A 27646-nucleotide genomic window follows, 5' to 3' on the forward strand; every position below is an offset into this window, starting at 1 on the left:
AAAATCCTCTTCACTGTAGCCGACATAATCGTACAGAGAGATTCAGCAACTGTATTGATAGTTAAGATAATTTTCATTTTTTCAGTCTTTTTGCACACTTTGAAGTAGATTCCATGTTTCGATCGGACTGGGTATCATCAGATCTAAGTAGTTGCGTCAGCAAACCGTCTTGTTTTCTCAGAACCATATATCAGTACTCTCAGTGATCGTAACATGTTATCTAATTAGAAACGCGTAACTGAGACGGAACAATAAATGAGATTAATGTTGAAACCGACTTCGCCTCGTGAGTGCCTCCCTCACCACTCAAGCTGTGCCACTACCCGATACATCGAACTGAAAACCATGGAAGTCTGGCGTTACGTCTGTGAAACTGGGTGAGCAGCTAGTAACAGGGTACACTATACCGTTTTCTAAGAGCAGTGAAGCACCCTTCACTACGTCAAAGCTGTGCATAGCACACTGACCAGTATTTTTAGTTTACAATATTTCTCGCACATGTTGCGCCATATTGACTCACAGTGTAATACACTCTCTTATCAAAAGTGTCCTCACATCCCTATGCAATCCGGATTGACCACTAGAGTCACACAAGGCGGACCCGCCAATATAAACAGAGTCGGAGAGTATTATCAGTAGAGGAACAGTAACAGTAGAATAGATAGGTCAGGAGTGCTACTTCACTTCCAACGTGGGCTGCTCCATCGGGGACATTTTAATCCTTCTAGATCTGCCATCGTCAACAGATCGGGATATTGTTGTGAAGTGCAAACGCTTCGGAACTACCACAGGTAAACCACGTCCAGGCTGTTTTCGCTTATTGACATTGCGGCGAGTAGTTGCAAAAAATCGTGTGAAATCAGCGAAATGAATCAATCGTGAGTTCCAAAACACTGCCTTTTCTTGCAGTATGAAGCCATGGTAATTCTTAGAAATATTTTTTAAAATTGTTCATTACACAATATTTCAATTATACTCGTTAAACTGAGTTCTTAAAATGATCATTATTTAAATCTCTGTTTTACAGTACCTCTACATACATAGGCAAACATGAAACTCACTTTTTTCTGCGACCTGGGTGTCGTCTGATAGTAACCAATATGAATGCTGTTTAGTATCTTACCGTTATTACACTACTGGCCTTTAAAATTGCTACACCAAGAAGAAATGCAGATGATAAACGGGTATTCATTGGACAAATATATTATACTAGAACTGACATGTGATTACATTTTCAAGCAAATTTGGGTGCATAGATCCTGAGAAATCAGTTCCCAGAACAACCACCTCTGGCCGTAATAACGGTCTTGAAACACCTGGGCATTGACTCAAACAGAGCTGGCGTGTACAGGTACAGCTGCCTATGCAGCCACGCCCATGCACACGATACCACAGTTCATCAAGAGTAGTGACTGGCGTATTGTGACGAGCCAGTTGCTCGGCCACCATTGACCAGAAGTTTTCAATTGGTGAGAGATCTGGAGAATGTGCTGGCCAGGGCAGCAGTCGAACATTTTCTGTATACAGAAAGGCCCGTACAGGACCTGCAACATGCGGTCGTGCATTATCCTGCTGAAATGTAGGGTTTCGCAGGGATAGAATGAAGGGTAGATCCACTGGTCGTAACACATCTGAAATGAAACGTCCACTGTTCAAAGTGCCGTCAATGTGAACAAGAGGTGACGGAGACGTGTAACCAATGGCACATCATACCATCACGCCGGGTGATACGCCAGTACGGCGATGGCGAATACACGCTTGCAATGTGCGTTCACCGCGGTGTCGCAAACACGGATGCGACCATCGTGATGCAGTAAACAGAACCTGGATTCATCCGAAAACATGACTTTTTACCATTCGTGCACCCAGGTTAGTCGTTGAGTACACAATTGCAGGCACTCCTGTCGGTGATGCAGCGCCATGGGTAACCGCAGCCATGGCGTCCGAGCTGATACCCCATGCTGCTTCAAATGTCGTCGAACTGTTCGTGCAGATGGTTGTCGTCTTACAAACGTTCCCATCTGTTGACTTAGAGATCGAGACGTGGCTGCACGATCCGTTACAGCCATGCGGCTAAGATGCTTGTCATCTCGACTGCTAGTGATATGAGGCCGTTGAGATCCAACACGGAGTTCCGCATTACCATCCTGAACCCACCGATTCTATATTCTGCTAACAGTCATTGGATCGATCAACACGAGCAGCAATGTCACGATACGATAAACCGCAATCGCGATAGGCTACAATCTGACCTTTATCAAAGTCGGAAACGTGATGGTACGCTTTTCTCCTCCTTACACGAGGCATCACAACAACGTTTCACCAGGCAACGCCGGTCAACTGCTGTTTGTGTATGAGAAATCGGTTGGAAACTTTCCTCATATCAGCACGTTGTAGGTGTCGCCACAGGCGCCAAGTTTGTATGAAAGCTCTGAAAAGCTAATCATCTGCCTATCACAGCATCTTCTTCCTGTCGGTTAAATTTCGCGTCTGTAGCACGTCATCTTCGTGGTGTTTTTTTTTTTTTTTTTTGGTCATCAGTCTACTGACTGGTTTGATGCGGCCCGCCACGAATTCCTTTCCTGTGCTAACCTCTTCATCTCAGAGTAGCCCTTGCAACCTACGTCCTTAATTATTTGCTTGACGTATTCCAATCTCTGTCTTCTCTACAGTTTTTGCCCTCTACAGCTCCCTCTAGTACCATGGAAGTCATTCCCTCATGTCTTAGCAGATGTCCTATCATCCTGTCCCTTCTCCTTATCAGTGTTTTCCACATATTCCTTTCCTCTCCGATTCTGCGTAGAACCTCCTCATTCCTTACCTTATCAGTCCACTTAATTTTCAACATTCGTCTATAGCACCACATGTCAAATGCTTCGATTCTCTTCTGCTCCGGTTTTCCCACAGTCCATGTTTCACTACCATACAATGCTGTACTCCAGACGTACATCCTCAGAAATTTCTTCCTCAAATTAAGGCCGGTATTTGATATTAGTAGACTTCTCTTGGCCAGAAATGTCTTTTTTGTCATAGCGAGTCTGCTTTTGATGTCCTCCTTGCTCCGTCCGTCACTGGTTATTTTACTGCCTAGGTAGCACAAATCCTTAACTTCATTGACTTCGTGACCATCATTCCTGATGTTAAGTTTCTCGCTGTTCTCATTTATACTACTTCTCATTACCTTCGTCTTTCTCCGATTTACTCTCAAACCATACTGTGTACTCATTCTTCGTGGTGTAGCGATTTTAACGGCCAGTAGTGTAAATATAAAAAGAAAATTATTGTTCATAAAGCCTCTGATTTCGGCATACTGTCTTTCATGCCACACTTATACTGTTTCAGACGAGTTATACATTTTAATGTTCAATTTATTACATACATTAATGATAACCTTTTTAAATAATTTTTCACTTTTTCCTTCGGTTAATAAGAAGATTTTTGGTATATTGGCTGACATCATGACGCAACCTCCAACGACGTCTTTTTCTTTCTTGTACTGTGGCTTTTATCTAGAGCACGTGTGGATTCTGGTCGCAATTGGTTTCAGTCAGGCCAGTGGTAGAAATTTGTGGGAGAACGAGTGAGGCGCTCGCATTGTATTCTGCCTGGGACGAATTTTCCGGATATTTTCTCCGACAATCGGCTCACCTTGGGTTTGCAGCTCATGTCACAGACCAGTGAAAGTTTTGCTTACTCCGTGATGCCATTTCGCCAGCATTACAAAAACAAGTCCTGCCTATGTGACCAGTCATCGAAAGTATTTTGGGACAAATATTTTAACAATGGTTGCTAATAGTTGTGGATATTTACGCACGAAGTTTGAAAACATTCGAATGAATTGCTTGCGGCCAAGAATCACAAAGTTACTCCTAATTGCTTGTCTACTGGGATTGTGTGCCTTACTACAGTGTTTTGTTTTCTTATTCTTTCTCGTATTAAGATTAGTAAAAAATTCTTGTCCGCTGAGGACGTATTAGAGCACTGCTAAAATTGAAACTGAAAGTGACATATAATGGATTATTTGCATCCAGCTGCTTTTATAGGCATTTATTTATCCTTGATGACATTTGTAGATGCCTGGTATTTATTTACGGGTCGTAAAAATTTTTCTAATTAATAGTGTTCAGAATTTTGCAACGGAATTTTGTAAGACAGTTATTGTAAAACGTAGTGAGTAAAAACACGTCGGTCACTTCCTGTAAATAAATGTAAACATCTGAAGAGGAGGTGATCGTAAAATGAATGTGCTCGCAAGAACGCGTGTTTTGAGAAATAATTTGTTGGCGCGGTGTGTCGGGAAAAGGATGCCATTCATGTCGGTGGGCGGTGTTTTATGCCATAGCCGCCCCATACACATTAGTTTTGACTTTATGAACTGGAGTGCTGCTCTTGCGTCACGCCAGCTTAACACGTTCACTGCCACTGTAATTGGCCTTGCTTTGCCACGTAACCAATATTTTTCTTAATAGAATCTGAAAATATATTGCTAAAAGTAATATAACATGTATTTATTTTATAAGTACACAATCAAATTTACTCTCGTGAATCAAGGTTGTTTTGGGGCGCACTAAGGCGTCAGTGGCATATCAGGCCATATTCTGTAGCGGGTGGCCGTGGACGCGCCAATGCGTCTAGTGTATTGTTCCTGGTTAGTGTGACAGTTTAGGTTACTACAATTTCATTTTATATTCATAAATGAAACGAAACATCCTACTGACAAACGACATATTTATTGGACAAAAAATATAGTAGAAACATTCAAATACAAACACAAGATCTCGAAGAAACTTCTGAAATAAAATGTATGTCAAATCTAAGAAAAATACAATCTAGAGCTTTATCCATTACACTCTCAAACAAATAAAATAAATACAAAGTTTACGAATAGTACCGACACATAACTGTCGAAAAATAAATGAGCAACGAAAGTGCTATCTGCCTTTAGAGGTGGTGAATAACACAACAATTCAAACAATATCCTGCTTTATTTGGGCAATCTAGGCACTCGTAAATCGTGTCTGTTCGTTGTCCACGGCTGGCGCATGATCTGCACTTTTTTCGCGGTGTTTTTGATTTTCCATTTGATTCTCGTTTTACCACAACATGTTGGGGATTTCGGACTGGCCGTTCTACCTGCTTTCGTGGCAATAGTGCTCTTATAATACTGAGTCTAAATTCTTGGAGGGGCATTTTTGTGCCACAATATTTATTGTGTAGGGCATGTGCGTTTGTCAGTATCATTTCCACAACGTGGATAAAAAGTTTCTTGTACCAGCGTATGGTTTTGCGTTCCGAGAGGTAATATGATAACATCTGATCGTGCCGATCAACTCCCGCCATAAATTTATTGTAGTTTACAATGGCCAAGGGCTTAGATTTCTTCTCCTTTCTTTTGGTTTCAACCTCAACCATTTCATTTGTAAATGCATTAGAAATGTAGCAAACCTCCCTCTTATCACGCCACTTACCTATCATAACTCCTTCCGCAAATCTGGCAACGGCTTCACCTTTTCGTAGTTTTGCTTCCTGTATTTCCTTGGGTGTATCCTTCCTATTCGCCCTCAGAGTTCCCGTGCAGTGGGTCTTCTTATCCAGGAGCAGCTTTGCCAATGCGAAGCTGTTATAGTAATTGTCCATGTACACATGGTGACCAGCATTCAACTTTTCATCTAGTAAATGAAGAACAATTTTTTGCGCATGGCCTCTTCCTCCTAAATCGTCCAGCATGCCAGTGTATACCGCGAATTTTAGGACCATTCCAGTGGGAGTTGTCAAAATATATAGCTTTATGCCATATTTGTGCTTTTTGTTTTTGATGTATTGGCGGAAAAGTAATCGTCCACGCCAAAGGATCATTGATTCGTCCAGAGACAGTTCCCGTCCAGGGTAGTAAACTTGGCACATCCTTTCATTGAAAAAATTGATAACGGGACGTATTTTATACAACCTGTCGGATGGTGTTGGTTTGCCCTGTTTTGGATTTTCAGAAAAGTGTAATGCACGTAGTATTAGCAGAAAACGATTTCGTGAAATACTATCGGCAATTCCTTTCACGTTGAATAAAGCGTCCTTTTTCCAATAGTCCTGCAAATTCCTCATCTTTACATTTCCCATGTGCAGGAAAACTCCAAAGAACACTAACAATTCGCCAACAGTCACATCTTTCCAACAGTTTATTCGTGATTGTCCTTTGGTTCCCGCAGAAAGGAATAATTCAATCGCGTTTCGATTTGTTTCTTCTACAACTGTCAATAGAAATTCGTCCGTCAGCAAAAGACGAAAATAATCTAAGGGAGTGTTTTCCGTCGGTTGAATAAGCAGTCCCTCATTTTTTATAAATGGGCAATTTATCATTCCAACTGGCTCTCTTTCCCACGCAACAGTTGTATCAGCTGCGTTATCTCTTGTTACCACTCCTTCTGCCATTTCCCTGTCGCTAGGATTCACAGCCATTTCTACAGTCTCATCTAAAACAAACTCGGCTCCGTCAGACTCTTCACTGGATTCCACGCCGTCCTCCTCACTGGCCAGTTCCGTTTCCGAATCGCTTTCTTCTAATATTCGTAATAATTCCGCATCCGTTAGTTTTTGTACGTTTCTTGTGTCCTGTGTTTTACGTTTCTTAGGTTCTGAAGGGCCCGCCGTGTCACGATTGTCTTCCATTTTCAGTCCCACAACAGAGAAAAACTGTAGGGAAAACACACGAACCGCACCCGCAAAAATTGAAAACAATACGTTCTTAGAGTGCCTGCGCAATGAACCACACCGAATGGCTGTGCCCGACTAAACTGTGGCGCTGAGAAACAGCTGAGTGTCTCGCCGCGCAGGCGCGTCGACGGCATATGCACTAGTATCGGCCGGACGCGCTGGTGCGCCGATGGCAGTGAACGTGTTAAGTAAATACTCGAATGCGCATCACGCCCATAGGTCACCAAAGGTTGCCCACACCTGACCTAGATCTTCGATATCTGGTCACTAGGACTTAAACTTCTTCATTATTTACGATAATATTTGTCATCTAAAGCCATGGCTCTGATAATTCTTGTTTTTGTCAGTTTTATGTACGAGAAGAGACGCCCGGCTTCACCTATTTGAATGTACCATCATGTGGTGTAACAAGTGATAACGCTCACCTCAGAAATATTTTTCTATTAATAGCGGAGGCCGACGTCGGGGAAGATCAGTTTGGATTCCGTAGAAATGTTGGAACACGTGAGGCAATACTGACCCTACGACTTATCTTAGAAGAAAGATTAAGGAAAGGCAAACCTACGTTTCTAGCATTTGTAGACCAAGAGAAAGCTTTTGACAATGTTGACTGGAATACTCTCTTTCAAATTCTGAAGGTGGCAGGGGTAAAATACAGGGAGCGAAAGGCTATTCTCAATTTGTACAGAAACCAGATGGCAGTTATAAGAGTCGAGGGGCATGAAAAGGAAGCAGCGGTTGGGAAGGGAGTAAGACAGGGATGTGGCCTGTCCCTGTTATTCAAAAATGGCTCTGAGCACTACGGGACTTAACATCTGTGGTCTTCAGTCCCCTAGAACTTAGAACTACTTAAACCTAACTAACCTAAGGACATCACAGACATCCATGCCCGAGACAGGATTCGAACCTGCGACCGTAGCGGTCGCGCGGGTCCGGACTGAGCGCCTAGGACCGCTAGTCCACCGCGGCCGGCCCCGATGTTATTCAATCTGTATATTGAGCAAGCAGTAAAAGAAACGAAAGAAAAGTTCGGAGTAGGTATTAAAATCCATGGAGAAGAAATAGAAACTATGAGTTTCGCTGATGACATTGTAATTCTATCAGAGACAGCAAAGGACTTGGAAGAGCAGTTGAACGGAATGGAGAGTGTCTTGAAAGGAGGGTATAAGATGAACATCAACAAAAGCAAAACGAGGATAATGGAATGTAGTCGAATTAAGTCGGGTGATGCTGCGGGAATTAGATTACGGAACGAGACACTTATAGTAGTAAAGGAGGTTTGCTATTTGGGGAGCAAAGTAACTGATGATGGTCGAAGTAGAGAAGATAGAAAATGTAGACAGGCAATGGCAAGGAAAGCGTTTCTGAAGAAGAGAAATTTGTTAACATCGGGTATTGATTTAAGTGTCAGGAAGTCGTTTCTAAAAGTATTTGTATGGAGTGTAGCCATGTATGGAAGTGAAACGTGGACGATAAATAGCTTAGACAAGAAGAGAATAGAAGCTTTTGAAATGTGGTGCTACAGAAGAATGCTGAAGATTAGATGGGTAGATCACATAACAAATGAGGAGGGATTGAATAGAATTGGGGAGAAGAGGAGTTTGTGGCACAACTTGACTAGAAGAAGGGATCGGTTGGTAGGACATGTTCTGAGGCATCAAGGGATCACCAATTTAGTACTGGAGAGCAGCGTGGAGGGAAAAATCGTAGAGGGAGACCAAGAGATGAATACACTAAGCAGATTCAGAAGGATGTAGGCTGCAGCAGGTACTGGGAGATGAGAGGCTTGCACAGGATAGAGCAGTATGGAGAGCTGCATCAAACCAGTCTCAGGACTGAAGACCACAACAACAACAACATTTTGTTACGTTTGTAAAAATAATTTGTGTATGTGGTTATATACATTTTTAGGGCTCACTCCTTCTGAAGAACATATGTTTAGAAATGTCGAAACCTAAATTAAGGGCTAGTGAACCTTTGTTTCGCAACTGGTTGGATGATTTTTTTCAACTTCTCCAGATTTACATAATTGCTGTTTCGCAGCCATGTTTAAGATTTTGAAATCCTGTGTTTACGTACTTCTCCTGTTGGGAAGTGCTCATTCTTACGTCATAGTGACATTCCTATTCGTGTCAGCACCGACAGCTTGCTGGCGTATTTACGAAGGCTATTTGCACCAAGACACATCTCTGCCTCTAACCCTTGCCTCTGCAGCTAGTCTGTACTCCGCTTCATTCACTCTTTAGAAGGTGCCCACAGAGACCAGGCAGCCTCTTGCGTGTTTATTAACACTACAGAGAACATATATTATTTGTTATTAATATTTATTTAACCTGTAATTTTACAATTGTAGTTCGTCTTACTTTAAAACACACACTTAATTCTACTTAACATTCTATCTTTTAGCAATTTTTTATTTGTCCACAGACATGATACTTCAGTACACGGTATTTTTGTCATTATTGCCAAGCGGCTTCCCCTTAATTACTGCGACAGCTCTTCAAGACTACAATCTTACACATCTCTCAAACTGACAGGAACATAAGATGCTATGGTATTCTGATGTGGTACTCTGCTCACGATAAATGAACCTTCAGAAATCTCATAAAATATTTGTATTATGTTGTCGTTATTAGATAACTTCTTTCCACCTTCAAAGAGGCCTGTATGGTCTCAAAACACATTCTAGTACTCCAAAAGCAAATTCTCGTATTTGCCTTTGCAGTTTTACTTTAAGAACACTTACTTTAATTCTTATTCCGTTGTTTGACACATTTGCTTCAATAAAGTCCCGATTACTCTTTTTCTTTAGTGAAGGAACTCCGGTTGTATTAGATTGCTTCTTTGCAAGGGATAGTAATATTTGCAAACATTACTTCATTCTTTGTACCATTTACCATCATGCTCTATTAACAGACCCTTTCCTATGACAAAGATGATATGTAGATCTGGTGCTATCATGACAATAGCTCTCAGAACTCTTTCTTGATTCCTCAATTCTAATAATACTTGTTACGTTATCGTTTTATTGTAGACGTGTAAATGATTGCGATAATATACTCGACCTGTTGGCAGGAAATAATTCTGACCAAACACGGAGCGTTGTGGCAGATACAGGGACTAGCGATCACAAGGTCACTGTAGCTAGACTGAATACTGTAATACCCAAAAACACAAAAAACGCAAAATATATATACTTAAAAAAGCGGATAAAAATTCGCTTGATGCTTACCTACGAGACAGCTTTCATTCCTTCCGAACTAACTACATAAGCATAGACGAGACGTGGATTGAATTCAGAGGAATAGTATCAACAGCAGTTGAGAGATTTATACCAAATAAATTAATAAGACGCGGAACTGACCAACCATACTACAGAAAACAGGTCAGAACACTGTTGCAGAAGCATGTTAAATTTGGAAGAACGCAAAATTACCAAGATTAGCGATGTTTTACAGAGGCTCAAAATTTAGTCTGGACTTCAGTGCGACATGCTTTTAAGACTTAGAGACTTAGAACTACTTAAACCTAACTAACCTAAGGACATCACACACATCCATGCCCGAGGCAGGATTCGAATCTGCGACCGTCGCAGCAGCGCGGTTCCGGACTGAAGGGCCTAGAATCGCTCGGCCACAGCGGCCGGCTCTGTGTCTCGTTATCTGACAGAAAATCGGAAGAGATTCGGGTCGTATGTAAAGCGCCCACCGGTGGCAAGACACAATCAATACCTTCACTGCAAGACAGCAAGGGTAATATTGCCTATGACTATATCACTAAAGCGAAGTTACTGAATTTGGTTTTCTTTCACCAAAGAAGACGAAGCAAATATTCTAGAATTAGAATCTAGAACTGCTACAAACACCTCCAAGATTGAAGTAGATATTCTCCCTCTGGCAAATCTTCTTAAATCACATAATAAAATCAAGTCCTCGGGTCCAGACAGCATACCAATTAGCTTCCTTTTTAGAGTATGTTGACATAACAGCCCGGTACTTAACTACCGTATACAACTGCCCGCTCGACGGAAGAACCTTGCCTAAAGATATCAGAGTTGCACGAGTCACAGCGATATTCAATAAAGGAAATGGGAATAGTCGGCTGAATTACAGACCCACATGACAGACCTCGATCTGCAGTAGGATGTATACTGTGTTCGAACATTATGGGTTACCACGAAGAAAACGATTTATTGGCTCACGTTTGGCAAGGATTCGAGATAATATCGTTCATGTGAAACCCAACTAACTCTTTATTCTCACATTGTAATAAGTGTTATTAATAGGAAAATTGTCTCAATTGTGCGTTTGTATTCGTAAATTCCTGTTAGGAAAGTCAAAATTCGTTGTAATTTACTTAAAGTCATCGAGTAAAACAGAAGTGATACTTGGAATTCCACAAGGAAGTGTTATAGGCCCCTCTGCTTATTCTAATCTATATAAATAATTTAGGAGAGAATCTGTAGCCATCTTAGATTGTTTCCAGGTGATGCGTCATTTGCCGTCTATTAAAGTCATCAGAAGATCAAAACCAGTTGCAAAATGATTTAGACATGATACTGTACAGTGCGAAGTATGGAAACTGACTCTAAATAATGGAATGTGTGAGGTCATGCACATGAGTACTAAAAGGATCAGTTAAATATTGATTACATGACAAATAGCAAAAATCTTAAGGCTGTTAAGTTAGCTAAATGCGTAGGAATACCAATTACGAACAACTTAAACTGAAACGAACGCATAGATAATGTGGTGGCGGAGGCGAATCAAAAATTGCGTTTTGTTGGTAGAATGTAGAGATTACCTACATTTCACTTGTCCGACTTCTGATAGAGTACTGTTGGATGGTATTTAATGGTTACCAGATGGGATTAACGGAGGTCATCGATAAAGTTCAGAAAATGGCAGTCTGTTTTGTAATATCGTGAAGTAGGGGGGAAACTGTCACGGATATGATACAAGAATTGGAGTGGCACTCACTAAAACAAAGGCAATGCTTTAGATGCTTGCGTCAGCAACTTCTGTTACTCAGTAAAAAGATGAAGCAGTCGAAAGTTGCAAAGTTTTACTTTTTTTCATTTGTTGACTAATTTCGGGCTTATATCCGAAGATATAAAAAAATGTGCAGTGAACTGTTGCAGAGCTTTCAGTTAACTGTATGCACTGTAAATGTTCATTGCACATTTTCGGCATCTTCGGAAATGCCACTTTCGATGATGATTTGGAAATGGGTCTCTGCCCGAAACTAGTCATCGAATGAATAAAAAATAAAAATTTGCGGCTTTGGACTGGTTTTTGGTTCTATTAATAGGCGTTTTTCTTTTCCGAATGCGAAAATTTTTTGTTGCCACACACCTACAAAGGGAGAAATGATCACCGTAATAAAATAAATCAGAAACATTTAAGTGTTCGTTTTTCCCGCGCGCAGTTCTAGTGTGGCACGATAGAGGAATAGGGTAATGTACACTACTGGCCATTAAAATTGCTACACCAAGAAGAAAAGCAGATGATAAACGGGTATTCATTGGGCAAATATATTATACTAGAACTGACATGTGATTACATTTTCACGCAATTTGGGTGCATAGTTCCTGAGAAATCAGTACCCAGAACAACCACCTCTGGCCGTAATAACGGCCTTGATACGCCTGGGCATTGAGTCAAATAGAGCTGGGATGGCGTGTACAGGCACAGCTGCCCATGCAGCTTCAACACGACACCACAGTACGTCAAGAGTAGTGACTGGCGTATTGTGACGAGCCAGTTGCTCGGGCACCATTGACCAGACGTTTTCAATTGATGAGAGATCTGGAGAATGTGCTGGCCATGGCAGCAGTCGAACATTTTCTGTATCCAGAAAGGCCCGTACGGGACCTGCAACATGCAGTCGTGCATTATCCTGCTGAAATGTAGGGTTTCGCAGGGATAGAATGAAAGGTAGAGCCACGGGTCGTAACACATCTGAAATGTATCGTCCACTGTTCAAAGTGCCGTCAATGTGAACTAGAGGTGACAGAGACGTGTGACCAATGGCACCCCATACCATCACGCCGGGTGATACGCCAGTATGGCGATGACGAATACACGCTTCCAATGTGCGTTCACCGCGGTGTCGCCAAACACGGATGCGACCATCATGATGCTGTAAACAGAACCTGGATTCATCCGAAAAAATGACGTTTTGCCATTCGTGCACCCAAGTTCGTCGTTGAGTACACCATTGAAGGCGCTCCTGTCTATGATGCAGCGTCAAGGGTAGCCGCAGCCGTGGCCTCCGAGCTGATAGACCATGCTGCTGCAGACGTCGTCGAACTGTTCGTGCAGATGGTTGTTGTCTTGCAAACGTCCCCATCTGTTGACTCAGGGATCGAGACGTGGCTGCGCGATCCGTTACAGCCACGCGGATAAGATGCCTTTCATCTCGACTGCTAGTGATACGAGGCCGTTAGGATCCAGCACGGCGTTCCGTATTACCCTCCTGAACCCATCGATTCCATATTCTGCTAACAGTCATTGGATCTCGACAAATGCGAGCAGCAATGTCGGGATACGATAAACCGCAATCGCGATAGGCTACAATGCGACCTTTATCAAAGTCGGAAACGTGATGGTATGCATTTCTCCTCCTTACACGAGGCATCACAACAACGTTTCAACAGGCAACGCCGGTCAATTGCTGTTTGTGTATGAGAAATGGGTCGGAACTTTCCTCATGTCAGCACGTTGTAGGTGTCGCTACCGGCGCCAACCTTGTGTGAATGCTCTGAAAAACTAATCATTTGCATATCACAGCATCTTCTTTCTGTCGGTTAAATTTCGCATCTGTAGCACGTCATCTTCGTGGTGTAGCAATTTTAATGGCCAGTACTGTACATTCTCACGTTCATACTGTGACAAACGTTTTAGATCCACACATTTATCATCAAGTTTCCTTTCGCCTTCATTCGTGACTAGAAACGCGTAAATTCCTTCCACCGAAATATCAATACCAGCAGCTTTTACATTATTATATAAATTACCATTAGTCTGTTCCTTTGAACAGAAATCATCTACCTCCGCCGATACATTTTTAGCTTCAACTGCTGGCGAGACCAATGCTAAGCCTCCCTTAGTAACATAGACGCTTTCCGCCGAAACGCAATCACCCCCACTTGTAGCTGGCCGAACCAAAGCTACGCCGCCTTCACTAACGTCGACGCTTTTAGCCGACTCACAAATACTTGCTACTAAAACACCGTCCTTACTGCAGTTGCTACTGTTTGATAATACCCCTTCAGAACTCTCCACGCAATTTGCTTTTCTCAAAATTCGTCTCCTCTTTAACTTCTTTTTGAACCACTGAATCTTTCCATTCATAACTTACATCATTGCCCGCAAATTTATTCCCGTTACTTTTACTTAAATCTCTCACAAATCTATGCTTCCGCCATGCGCGCCTGCTCTTATTGAAAGACCCACCTATATCGCCCTCCTATTTAGCATACTCCATATTACATATTTGTTGCCTTTCTCCAAACCTATCAACATTTCTACCATAACCATTATCTCCAGTCCTTTTGATCGTCTGTTCAGATTGTCATCCCCGGACCTGAGATGTGGCGAACATCAGTTTCCCGACTGGTTGTTGCGCTATTGCACTTCACACGAATTTCCCCCGTCAAATCTGTGGTCTTTACTTGGGTCCCGTTCACGGAAGTTATCACTCCTGCTCGTTCTCCGACCATTCTACTCATTCCAGCTACTATCTCCCTGAGAATTCCTTTGAGTTCTCTCACGATTATTATTTTGGTGGTGATTATTTGGAGTCCCATTTTGATAACTACCACCTGGTTTGCTCTGTGGTTTGAACTTCAAAGCCCTCTCTAATTTTTCTACAAGTTCTAGAAATTCGTCTATGGAATCACATGGACTATGGACATGGTCCCACTACAAATATTCGGGTAATCACCTTTTTAACGTGGTGATTTCCGTGAACCCCCTCCCCGGATGTTTCACATGCATAAGCTCACGAAGTTCGCGCTTGCAAAAATCTTGCATCGTCCCATTACCGTACCTGCAACCTGGCCCATTTAAAAATTCATTTTGGATACGTGTCTGCTTTGTCTCACTTCAAAATTTATTCAAAAAACACTTTTCGAACTCTTCGTACGATTCGCGCGAACTACATTAACATTTGTCCAAGACTGCAGGTCTCCCTCCAAATGCCATTTAACATATTTTATTTTCGCTTCGTCCGACATGCCGTGAACAAGAGCGTCCCTACAAGCAGCCAAGATCTTCCATCATCTGTGTAACATTTCACAGATCCGGTATTTGCCTAAGGGATATTTATAAGCGCCGTGGCCTGTTGGGAGGTTAACGAATTTAAATCGCTTTTATCTATTGCATTTGTGTTTTGAATTCATTTTCACTAGTGATACAGGACTCTATTTTATCTTTAATTGTGCTCGTTTCTTTCTCACCCTCACCTAAACGATTAACAATGTCACTAATTACTAAATGTATGTCGCCTTTATGAGCATCTTGCACTTTTATACAGTCGCTTACCCTGCCCTCAAGCTCCGTCTGTATCTTATCCATTTTTTTCACGATCTTTTTCCACTGATACGATTTTAGATTTTACTATTACAACTTTGTCTGTAATTTTCCCCATATCCACTCGGACACATTTCAGTTTATCTTCAATTGCTTTTTCAAGGTTACCCATAATTTTTTCAGCTTCCTCTTTCACAACGGAACCTATTTCAGTTCGCATTGAACCCATATCTATTCGAATTGTACTGACATTATTTGCCATTCCCTGGATCATTTGCATTGGCTGAGACATCATATCTCCCCCCACATTCATTCCCCTTGCCTGAATTCCCACTAGTTACACTTTCGCGCTCTGATGATTCCATAATTACTCACACCAGGTGACTATATTATATTTGCGAGATCTGTAAGTGGCTATTGAACTTCAGAGTCAAACACTATTTCACTGTTTGCGCAGTCACTTATCTGATCTGAGATGGTTCCCTCTGCCATGGTGATGCCGTCGATTATAGTGGAAGTCGACACTGGAGTAGTCGAAGACACTGCTGTTGTACTGCTGTTGATCTGCGTACGCCACTGGAGAAGTCGCCTGATGTAGCTGTAGCTGCTGCCGGTTACCACGTATTCCAACTGTCTCCGATACCGTTGTCTGTTAAACGCGCTAACCGCTACTGTTTTTTGCACTCAACTTATTTAGACTCTGAGCCGCCATGCAATTTGCCTTTAACGTGACAGATTAGGACCTCTGTCGATAGCACGTGTTAGTTGTGAAAACTACTGCGTAATTTCACTATTTCGAGAAACCTACTTGCGGAAAGAACCGATCTCACACCGTGTTTGCGAGAGGTTCACTCTACAGAAATCTCTACAGGTTTTGCAAAGGTTTTTACACTTCGCATAATACGCTGAAGAACAGAGAGCAAAGGAATTACCACTTTGCAGGACACAAATCCGGGACGAGCTCCCAATTTCGGGGTTTCAAATAAATGAAATGATGCGATGGTGGCCCTCAACTACGTACCCTCAGACTCAGAGTTGAAATATTGAACGTTTTGGCTGGTTTCAACGTCTAGGGGCTGGGATACGTAGTTGCCGCATTACAAGCCAAGCACTGCTCAAAAAAATGTTCAAATGTGTGTGAAATCTTATGGGACTTAACTGCTAAGGTCATCAGTCCCTACGCTTGCACATTACTTAACCTAAATTATTTTAAGGACGAACACACACACACCCACGCCCGAGGGAGGACTCGAACCTCCGCCGGAACCAGCCGCACAGTCCATAACTGCAGCGCCTTAGACCGCTCGGCCAAGTACTGCTGAGTCTACAGTATACAATATGAATATACACATGAATCGAATGGTCGAAGGTTCCTATCACTCGGCATTTGCGAATACAACGTAGAAATTTATAAATGAAAGATTGAAATAAAATAAAATATGTAGGTACTATCTTAACGACTTTAAATGATGAGTACAATAGTAGAAGTACTTCTGAGAACCTGGTGTATATCTGCAAAACACTAATTGGTGTCGATGGTCCAGCAATTAAATGAAATATAGGTTGAATAACAGGGAAACAATAGATTCCTACTGCACGTAATTACTTATGAACAACAACATAGCTCGCGAGATATTTACTTCTAAAAGCACACTACGTCTTCACTGTAGAAGCCACAGAAATCTCGCAAGCGGACAAGTCGGCACTCCAAAGTATTTCTATCTGCCGCGACCATGCACAAACCGCTCCACGCTCTCCAAGTCTCTGCTGCGACCGTGCATCTGTCTCACTGTCACGTCCAGCACTCTGTCCTGGGCGACTGTCCCTCAAGACACACTGTCCCGAACTCCCCCTCCATTCACTTCAGTAGTCGCCTCCCTTAGTAACGACCACTGTGATTGGCGATAGCGCTCCCGTCATGTCTCCATCCAACGCACAGTCACAAACATTTTGAAATACATTAGAAATAGTGGATTTACATTTAAATAAATTAAAATTAAATAAATATTCGTACGGCTGGATCATAAACATGCTCTAACATGTAAATACATAAACAAATCAACTAAACATATATCAAAGGAATAACAAGCAAAAGTAGGCCAGTAGGCTAATGTCTCTGTGGTTTCTGAAACACAGTAAATATTTGACCAATTTCTTCATGAATTGTATACCTAGAATATAAACAAACAGACAGACGAATAAATATATTTATAAGCATGTTGCTACCGTTTTTTCGTGTAACTGTGGAGTACTTGTGGCCTGACGCGATCGATAGTAATCGGCCACTTTCACCTCCAATAACTCATGTACTATTCAAGTTACATGTCTGTAATTTATACCAATTTAAGTTTACACTAATAGCTTTCTAAAGACACGCCGATCGACAAAATCGGATGAAACGTTTAGATTTTGGAAATTCGTTGCTGGGTGTTCAAAAAATGAGCACTATGGGACTCAACTGCTGAGGTCATTAGTCCCCTAGAACTTAGAACTAGTTAAACCTAACTAACCTAAGGACATCACAAACATCCATGCCCGAGGCAGGATTCGAACCTGCGACCGTAGCGGTCTCGCGGTTCCAGACTGCAGCGCCTTTAACCGCATGGCCACTTCGGCCGGCTGCTGGGTGTTACTTGTCAGATACTAAACTTTAAAATGATAGAGATATTGAAAATCTGATTACACCATCAGAATCGTCTTGCAAATAATGGCAATGTACATGTTTCTTTTTGAGGTATCATGATTCATCTGGCTACTATTAATTTCTATACGAACTGTGAAGTGTCTGCCATGATGGTTTCACAAAGTCCGCCATCTTTGGCATTCTCGGCATACAAGTCTCTTTCATCGACACAGCGTCACCATGGAGTTCCCAGCCATGCATTCCCAGGACACTGGCTATCATTCGGCACCACGTGGCCACCGACTAGCCGCGGCCCACCGAGAGACCCCAGCGTGGCCACGCCAACTCCGAACTTGGAATATTTCCAGTGCGGCCCAGCTCGCCCGTTACCTCAGAGTCTGTTATTGTGAAAATGTGAACTCTTGCGAGTGCAGGCTTTCTCGGCGAATTTCATATATGAAGTCTTCACAGGTTGTCAGCCGAGTAACATCGTCGTCTCGTAGCTACGAGACGACAATGCTACTTGGCTGACAACCCGTGAAGACTCATATATGTGAACTCTTCTTAATATTTTCTCCTTCACAATCATTATTTCGTCTGTATCATGAAAAAGTGAACCATTATGTTTGCCTCCTATTTATTTAATGCGGAAACCAGTGTTGTAAATTTCATTCCCATTGGCCGGTTTAACGTCTCCTTTGCGATTGTTTCTGTTACCATTTTTCGTTGATTTTCCGCATACATCTTTCCAATCATTACCGTCTGTTGCTTTTTCTGAAAAAGCAGCTACCTGACACAGGGCCTACACTGGCGAAAAAAAAAAATCGCAGCATCAGGAAGGGGTTGCATGACAAAACCAAAGTTGGTGGGTGTGTTTCTGCTTCTCGAAGTGTATTTGAATTTCACGCCAGTCAGATAAGAGGGGCACTAGTAGAGCCACTATGAGGAAGTCACTCAGTTTTGATTTAAAAACACGATGTAACGGTCGTGAGCGTTAGTTGACTTTGAGATTGGACGTGGTGAGCTTGTGTCAGTCAAAAACGCCTTTAAGCTGACAAAGACGCCACTATCAACATCTCACTGAGTTTGTACGGGGTCGTGTAATAGGGAAACGAGAAGCTGGATGTTCCTTCTGCGACAATGCTCAAAGGCTTGGCAGGAATGTAGCCACTGTACACTATTTCTGATACGGAGGTCACGAAAAAGTACAGTCGCGCGATAACTGGGCTCCTGACACCCATCTGGCAGTACCGTGAGTGAACATCATAGTATTCGGCGTATGGTTCTGGCACTTCGTACTGCATCTGCAGCAGCAAATCCCACACACCCCGACGGCAAATTTGTACGTCAGTCTGGTGATTCGATCTCTTTTGCTGCCATTCATGAACAGAGTTCCAGGAGGTATTTTCCAACAGGATACCTCACACTCACACACGAGTTGTTACCCAACATTCTCTACAGAGAGTTCACGTGTTGTCTTGGCCTTCTCCATCACCAGATCTGTCTCCAATCGGGAACATGTGGGACATCATCGGACAACAACTCCAGCCTCGTCCACAAGCGGCCTTAACCATCTTGTATTGACCCCCGAGTGCAAAGGGCATGGAACTCTTCCATCCCAAAAACTGACATTCAGCATCCGTAAAACACAGTAGATGCACGTTTCCATGCTCACACTCAACATTATGGTGGTTATTCCGGTTATTAACGTAGCAGCTTTCCATACTTTAACGGGTTACCTCACACCTGTGATCTTGTAATGTGCACACTTAAATACACTCCTGGAAATTGAAATAAGAACACCGTGAATTCATTGTCCCAGGAAGGGGAAACTTTATTGACACATTCCTGGGGTCAGATACATCACATGATCACACAGACAGAACCATAGGCACATAGACACAGGCAACAGAGCATGCACAATGTCGGCACTAGTACAGTGTATATCCACCTTTCGCAGCAATGCAGGCTGCTATTCTCCCATGGAGATGCTGGATGTAGTCCTGTGGAACGGCTTGCCATGCCATTTCCACCTGGCGCCTCAGTTGGACCAGCGTTCGTGCTGGACGTGCAGACCGCGTGAGACGACGCTTCATCCAGTCCCAAACATGCTCAATGGGGGACAGATCCGGAGATCTTGCTGGCCAGGGTAGTTGACTTACACCTTCTAGAGCACGTTGGGTGGCACGGGATACATGCGGACGTGCATTGTCCTGTTGGAACAGCAAGTTCCCTTGCCGGTCTAGGAATGGTAGAATGATGGGTTCGATGACGGTTTGGATGTACCGTGCACTATTCAGTGTCCCCTCGACGATCACCAGTGGTGTATGGCCAGTGTAGGAGATCGCTCCCCACACCATGATTCCGGGTGTTGGCCCTGTGTGCCTCGGTCGTATGCAGTCCTGATTGTGACGCTCACCTGCACGGCGCCAAACACGCATACGACCATCATTGGCACCAAGGCAGAAGCGACTCTCATCGCTGAAGACGACACGTCTCCATTCGTCCCTCCATTCACGCCTGTCGCGACACCACTGGAGGCGGGCTGCACGATGTTGGGGCGTGAGCGGAAGACGGCCTAACGGTGTGCGGGACCGTAGCCCAGCTTCATGGAGACGGTTGCGAATGGTCCTCGCCGATACCCCAGGAGCAACAGTGTCCCTAATTTGCTGGGAAGTGGCGGTGCGGTCCCCTACGGCACTGCGTAGGATCCTACGGTCTTGGCGTGCATCCGTGCGTCGCTGCGGTCCGGTCCCAGGTCGACGGGCACGTGCACCTTCCGCCGACCACTGGCGACAACATCGATGTACTGTGGAGACCTCACGCCCCACGTGTTGAGCAATTCGGCGGTACGTCCACCCGGCCTCCCGCATGCCCACTATACGCCCTCGCTCAAAGTCCGTCAACTGCACATACGGTTCACGTCCACGCTGTCGCGGCATGCTACCAGTGTTAAAGACTGCGATGGAGCTCCGTATGCCACGGCAAACTGGCTGACACTGACGGCGGCGGTGCACAAATGCTGCGCAGCTAGCGCCATTCGACGGCCAACACCGCAGTTCCTGGTGTGTCCGCTGTGCTGTGCGTGTGATCATTGCTTGTACAGCCCTCTCGCAGTGTCCGGAGCAAGTATGGTGGGTCTGACACACCGGTGTCAATGTGTTCTTTTCCATTTCCAGGAGTGTATGTTACTTAGACGAATGTACACTCGAAATTTCATTACTCTAATTATTTTTCCATCAGTGTACGATTCCCAGTTGGGTTTACATTTCTTTTAACAACGAAGTGGTGGAAAGCACAAACTTTCAAACCATGGCCTTCAAGACAACATTTCCATTATCAATACCGGTTGCAGCTCTACTTTTCAGTTTTGAATTTAATTTCTTCACTACTTTTCAGCAATGATATCAGTTCCCCTTTTAACATAATCACTGACACCTCCTGAATACCACCTATCTTCTCAGACATCTCCTTTGTGCTATTATCAACAAGACTTTGAACTAAAACTACTCTGACAGACAGCGAAGACTGAACATGGGCTATCTTATTATCTACTTTCACGTATTTGTCAGTCTCCTCATTGTGGACAGTTTTCCAAGAATTAGCAGTTATCTTATTATCATCAATATCTTTACTGTGTTCAATTAGTACGACATATGTTCTAGAAGATAACTTATTTGATGTTAGTTTTTGTTCCTCTATGAAGCTATTAACTCATTAATTCTTTGTTAGTATCCGTAGCATATACCACATTTTATTCAATGAGAGCTGCCCCCATTTTGTCAAATTTACTGTTGGTATCTTCATTGGTCACCTTCATACCTTTCCTCATATAATCAAATTTGCTGTTAATATCCTTAATATCCTCCCTTATTTTAACAAAATCGCTTTTGAACATTTGTAAGATTTTCTTCGTACTACTGTTAATAATTTTACTTTTAGTTTCATCCCTATTATTCATCACTTGAGTAATAGCATCAGCAACGTTTCCTGCGCTTCCTGCTCCTCATTATCCTCTAAATCACTCATTCTGTATCCACTTATCCTCTTAGTACTTCTTAATGGTGACACATACCACAGTATTTCGTTATTAATATTTCAGCCCTCTTATTACTCACTTGGAAGCCATGCTTGCAAAAGCATCGCTTCCGGGATGGAGAAGTGCACTTTCCCCAGATCGAAGCAGTACAGTGGATTCACGGGGAGGGTCAGTGTACCAGCTAGCCTGGATGTGGCTTTCAGGTGGTTTCCGACATCCCTCTAGGTGACTAGCTGGCTGGTACCGTAGCACCACCTCAGTGACATGATTCGCAAGTATTTTAAAAACTTTGACACAATTTCAGCCACGCGGGGTAACCGCGCTGTCTCGGCGTCTTGCCACGGTTCGCGCGGTTCCCCCCGTCGGATTTTCGAGTCCTCCCTCAGACATGGGCGTGTGTGTTGCCCTCAGCGTAAGTCAGTTTAAGTTAGATTAAGTAGTGTGTAAGCCTAGGGACCGATGACCTCAGCAATTTGGTCCAATAGGAACTTACCACAAATTTCCAAATTCCCTCAATTTCACGTGAATAACACCGCACACAGACAGTTGAGCTATGTGTACACCGTCCCAGTGGACCACGAAGCGGTGACAGAAAGGTCGTCCGGCCGCCTCTTAATGTACGATGCCAGATCCGGTAATAACTATGCCGAACCTGCGCTGACTTCGGACAAAGCCACAAGAAAATGATGATCACTAATATGAACTTCTGCTTTCATATGTAAATCCTCCTCCAGATGATGTAGGTGCTAACCCTGTGGCTTGTACTGCTTGCCTTGCCTGCGCAGCGATCTTCCTCCATGATACGGGTCTTGCCTCGCCATGGCTGTTGCCACTGTTTTCCTGCTTTTCCATTTTCATGATTGCTCGTGATATTTCACTTGCAAAATTTTCTAATCCTTGGAGGCGAACTTAATTTTTATGCGACATGAACTTGTAACTTACCGCATCATGCACTTTGCGTACTACATGACGCATATTATTATAACTTGGCGTTGGTACTCGGTATCAACGTATTACAACCATTTCTAATTCATAGTTCACTTCCTGCACAATTACAAATTTTCCAATAAATTGCGACACTGTTCGTATTCCTTATCTTTGGCACAGATATTCCAGATACAGGTCCCCACCATCACCACAGATTTACAATAACCTATAAGCAGCAAGATCCTCGCGTCGTACCAATCCTCTAAAGTTGTTTCTCAGTCCAAGCACGAGTCCGTAGAAGGCACCGTGCATTACAGCTGGTCGCTCTATCGCACTCGAGAATGCCGTGGCTAAGTTAACACTTCCTCGAACTACCTAATTGAGTCAATGCGTAGAACTTACTGCTACCTGTTCTGCGCAATTCTAAGTATTTCAACCCTTCTGGAAACTGTCCACTTCTAAAAGACAATGGACAAGTTAAAGAACCAGACCACTAATTTATTGTCTACTTAGCTTCATATCTTCATAAGGCTACTTGCTACTTCATGAAACTCACAAGAATAATTACTCTACAGTGATTTAATTGATTCATTATTGTAGATTTAAACACAAATGCAACAAATAAATAGCAAAGAAAAACATCGTGATATCCTCAGTAACATAATAACTGGATTAATGTGTTCCTATGTTAATATTTCGATATAGAATGTGTTGTACCTCACAGTGCGCTAACCCTGGCTTTTACCTTCATTTATTGAGACCAGATGTCAAGTAACACTCAATGGGCTTAGTGCAGTGGTAACACCAGTTCCCATAACTTCACTTAAGTTAAGGCTGTCGGGCTTGGCTAACACTTGAGTGGGTCACCGTACCGTCCGGGTCTGCAGAGTGCTGTTGGCAAGTGGGGTGCACTCAGCCCTTGTTAGACCGATTGAAGAGCTACTTGACTGAGAAGTAGTGGCACCAGTCACGAAATCTGACAATAGCTGGGAGAGTGATGTGTTGACCACATGATCCCCCCCCTCTCCCCCGCCCCCCGGTGACATCCGGTGACTTTTAAGGGTTGAGGATGTCACGGTGGCCGGTCGGAACCGTTGAGTCCTCAAGGTGTGTTAGGGCAGTTTTTTTCTTTTTTAAAGTAAAACATTTGGAGCAATTAAATACTTTAAATATTACACGGGGCCTTTAATAAGTAATGCAACACATATTTCTATCTGAAAGCAGATTGCTTTTATTCAGAATTCCAATACATCATATTATTCCCCACCATTTTGGCTACAAAACCCTATTTTTCGACGTAATCTCCGTTTAGTGCGACTACCTTACGCCACTTCACTGGGAGAGCCTGCATGGCTGCAGCGTAACACTCTGCTGGTCGACGTCGGAGCTAACGTCCTGCTGCATCAGTAACCTCCCCATCATCCACGTACTGTTTCTGTCGGATTGCATCCCTCGTTGGGCCAAACAGATGGAAGTCGGAAAGCACGAGATCCGGAATGAGGAGAAAAACTTCAATGAATTTCTGTGAACTCTTCTCGGGTGTGCAGCGCAGACTTGTTTGAGGCCTTGCATTGTCATGGAGAAGGAGAAGTTCATTCGCAATTTTGTGGCGATGAACACGATGAAGTCGTTTCTTCAATTTTCTTGCGTGTAGCACAGTACACTTCCTAGATTATCATTGCACCATGAGGGAGGATATCAAAGAGAATAACCGCTTCAGTGTACCAGAAGACCGTCGTTGGGATTTCAACAGTTGAGGGTGCGGCTTTGAACCTTTCTTTCAGAGGAGAGGTGGTGTGGTTTGGATTGACATATTGTTTACGATACGAAATCACGAACCTATCTTTCATCGACTGTGACGATTCTCACAAAACTTGTTTCGATCAGCCTCGTAACGGACAAGCAATTCCTCACAGATGGTCATTCTCTGCCCTTTATGGTCTTCTGTTACGCAGCAAAGAACCCAGCAGGTGCACACCTTTGTTTACCACAAATGGACGACGAATGGGCCAGCACTACCCACAGAGACGTTCAATTGAGCAGCGAGGTGTTCGATTGTGATCCGTCCGTCACCTCGAATGAGAGTGTCCGCACGTTTCGAAGCTGCAGGAGTCACAGCTGAGTGCGGGCGGCCGGCACGCGAGAGACCGGACAGGTTTGCGCGACGCTATAGCGATGACGACAGACATCTCGCCCAACGACTCACAGTGCTTTTGTTCACTGCCAGTCTCTGTAGACATCCTCCAAGTGCCTATGAATGCATGCGATGCTCTGGTTTTCCTTCAAAAGAAATTGAATGACAGCCCTCTGCTTGGAATGCACCTCCGCTACAGACGAAATTTTGAAAGCTATATATACCGCCGCCACCCGTCGGAACTTCAAGAACTTATAGTGACTGAAGCGGGAATATTTGAAGGTCTCCCACGACAAATTCCACATATTTTTAACCGAAACTGGCAGAGAAGGAAACGTGTTGCATTACTTGTTGAACGCACTCGTATTTCCCTGTAGAAATCGGTTAGTGGCAGTTAATGGCAGAATAGATTTAAAAGAACGAACGGTGAAGATGGAGATCTGTTACGTTTTGCAACTTTACAAAATATTATGTCTATCGAAAGTGTTGTGTAAATGACGGAGTAGAAAATCTGAACAGCTTGCATTTTTAAGAAAAAACAAGTATGTCCTGTGCTCAACGGGAATGGAAACCCGAACCTGAACTTTTGGTTTTTGCTAATTAGCCTTGACCTACTGGGACTGACAGTGGCGAAGAAGCATACGTTATGTTCGAGATCACACACATTTTATCAATGTCCGTAACCAAATTAACCACCATATAGTAGCAGCCATGGTATGAAACGAAAGCCCAGTTGTGTCCAGAATACCAATCCCGTGAAAGCTCTTTGGAGTGAAGAGCGCTGCCTGCATACTGCATGCGATGCCGTAATTGCTGCCGGCGTAGCTCACCTGTCCAGGGGACGCATTCCGTGAGGTACGGGTCGGTCTGCGGTTAACCGCAGGTCCCATGCGGCCGTGTTCGCACATCGATCAAGCGTTGCGGTCGCAGCTCTCACGCGTTAATTTGTTGCCAGCTCCTGAAGAACTTGCTCGATTTAAAAGTCTGCTTTTTAAACGTTTACACTGTTTCCCACAGCCGTTAAGAATGTGTGTGATCTTGAAATCATCATAAACTGTGGCTGAAAATATTTTGTCAAAAATTAAAAATTTGTTGCCATCCACTGCTATTTAGAGGCGTGCTCAAAAAAGAAAGGGAATTGCGTTTTTTATTTGTAAAAACTTTTATTTATTCGTTTACGCCGATATTATCCCATTCAAACAGCCCCACTAGATGTGGTACACTTATGCTAGCGGCTTTTCCAATTGCCGAAACATTTCTAGAATTCGATCTTTCGTATACCTTTTAACTCTCCCACTGATGTGTTTTTAACCTCAAAATGGTTCAAATGGCTCTGAGCAGTATGGGACGTAACATCTTAGGTCATCAGTCCCCTAGAACTTAGAACTACTTAAACCTAACTAACCTAAGGATATCACACACATCCATGCTCGAGGCAGGATTCGAACCCGCGACCGTAGCAGTCCCGCGGTTCCGGACTGCATTTTAACCTCAGCTATGCTTGCAAAACTACGGCCTCCTATGGTGTTCTTTATTTTTCGGGACAGAAAAATGTGTCCTGGGGCCATTCAAGGAGAACATGGTGCTTTGTGAATCTTTATAATACTGTTTTTACAAAAAGTTCAAGAGGATGGAACGGCGTGTGGACAGGTGCATTATCTATAAGAAGAAAAAAAGGGCTATTTTTCAGATTGCTTCAGGCAAACGGCATTCCATATTGCTCAGATTTAGCAAAATCTCATGCTGCACTGAACAACACATTTGAATGCACTTCTCAAGTTTTTTAGATCCTGACGATCCGGAATGCTTCTACTGAGACACGTTATCAGCCTTAGCTTCGACGTCATAACCATAATGTTTCATGACCTGTTATGATGAGCTTCAGGGTTATGCATCGCTGATAATTTCATCCAGCGGATTCTGAGCAACTTTCATTCGTGAAGATCTCTGTTCGAACTCAGCATTTTTGGAACAAATTTTGTTGTCACACATTTCATACACTAAACATCCGAAATATTAGTGGTATGAGCCATTTGATAGGGCAACATCATCAGCAACTTCGTTCATAATCATTTCTTAAGTTTCTCCACGTTTTCGGTTGACGATGTACTGGTGCGTCCAGGGCGCTCATCATCTTCAACGGTCTTCTTCGAAACGCTCACACCTCTCGCAAAGCTTTGTTTTACTCATAGGATACTCACCAAAAACAATATTTAAAATTTTTAAGTGCTTAGTTTATTCCTTTCTTATAGAAAAATTTAATACAAGTTCCCTGATTCATTTTTATACAAAATAAATAATCGCCGATACCGCCAAAACACATATACATTTTACATCTAGCAACGGACTAAGTATTCGATATGGCTGATATTGTACAGATGTTTTTTAGATATTTTTACCAACACAATGAAAGCGTCGTACAACTATCCACCCAACATGCTATCGGTTCACTATAACATAGTTAAAACTGTCAACTAATCTGCTTGTTCTACTTACGCTGCGAAGAAAAATATGCCAGTGAGGATAGACTGAGTTCAGTAAAAACAGGTTTGTAGTCAGAAGACTATTGCACAGTTCGCGAAGCCTTCAGTAATGATCATAGAAAAAATATATCGTATGACGTCTCAGAAATCCTGAGACGTCCTCATAGTTTGTAACGACAATCAGCGACGCAAAATTAG

This window comes from Schistocerca serialis, chromosome 8 (genome assembly GCF_023864345.2).
Source record: "Schistocerca serialis cubense isolate TAMUIC-IGC-003099 chromosome 8, iqSchSeri2.2, whole genome shotgun sequence".
In the NCBI taxonomy this organism is placed as follows: Eukaryota; Metazoa; Arthropoda; class Insecta; order Orthoptera; family Acrididae; genus Schistocerca; species Schistocerca serialis.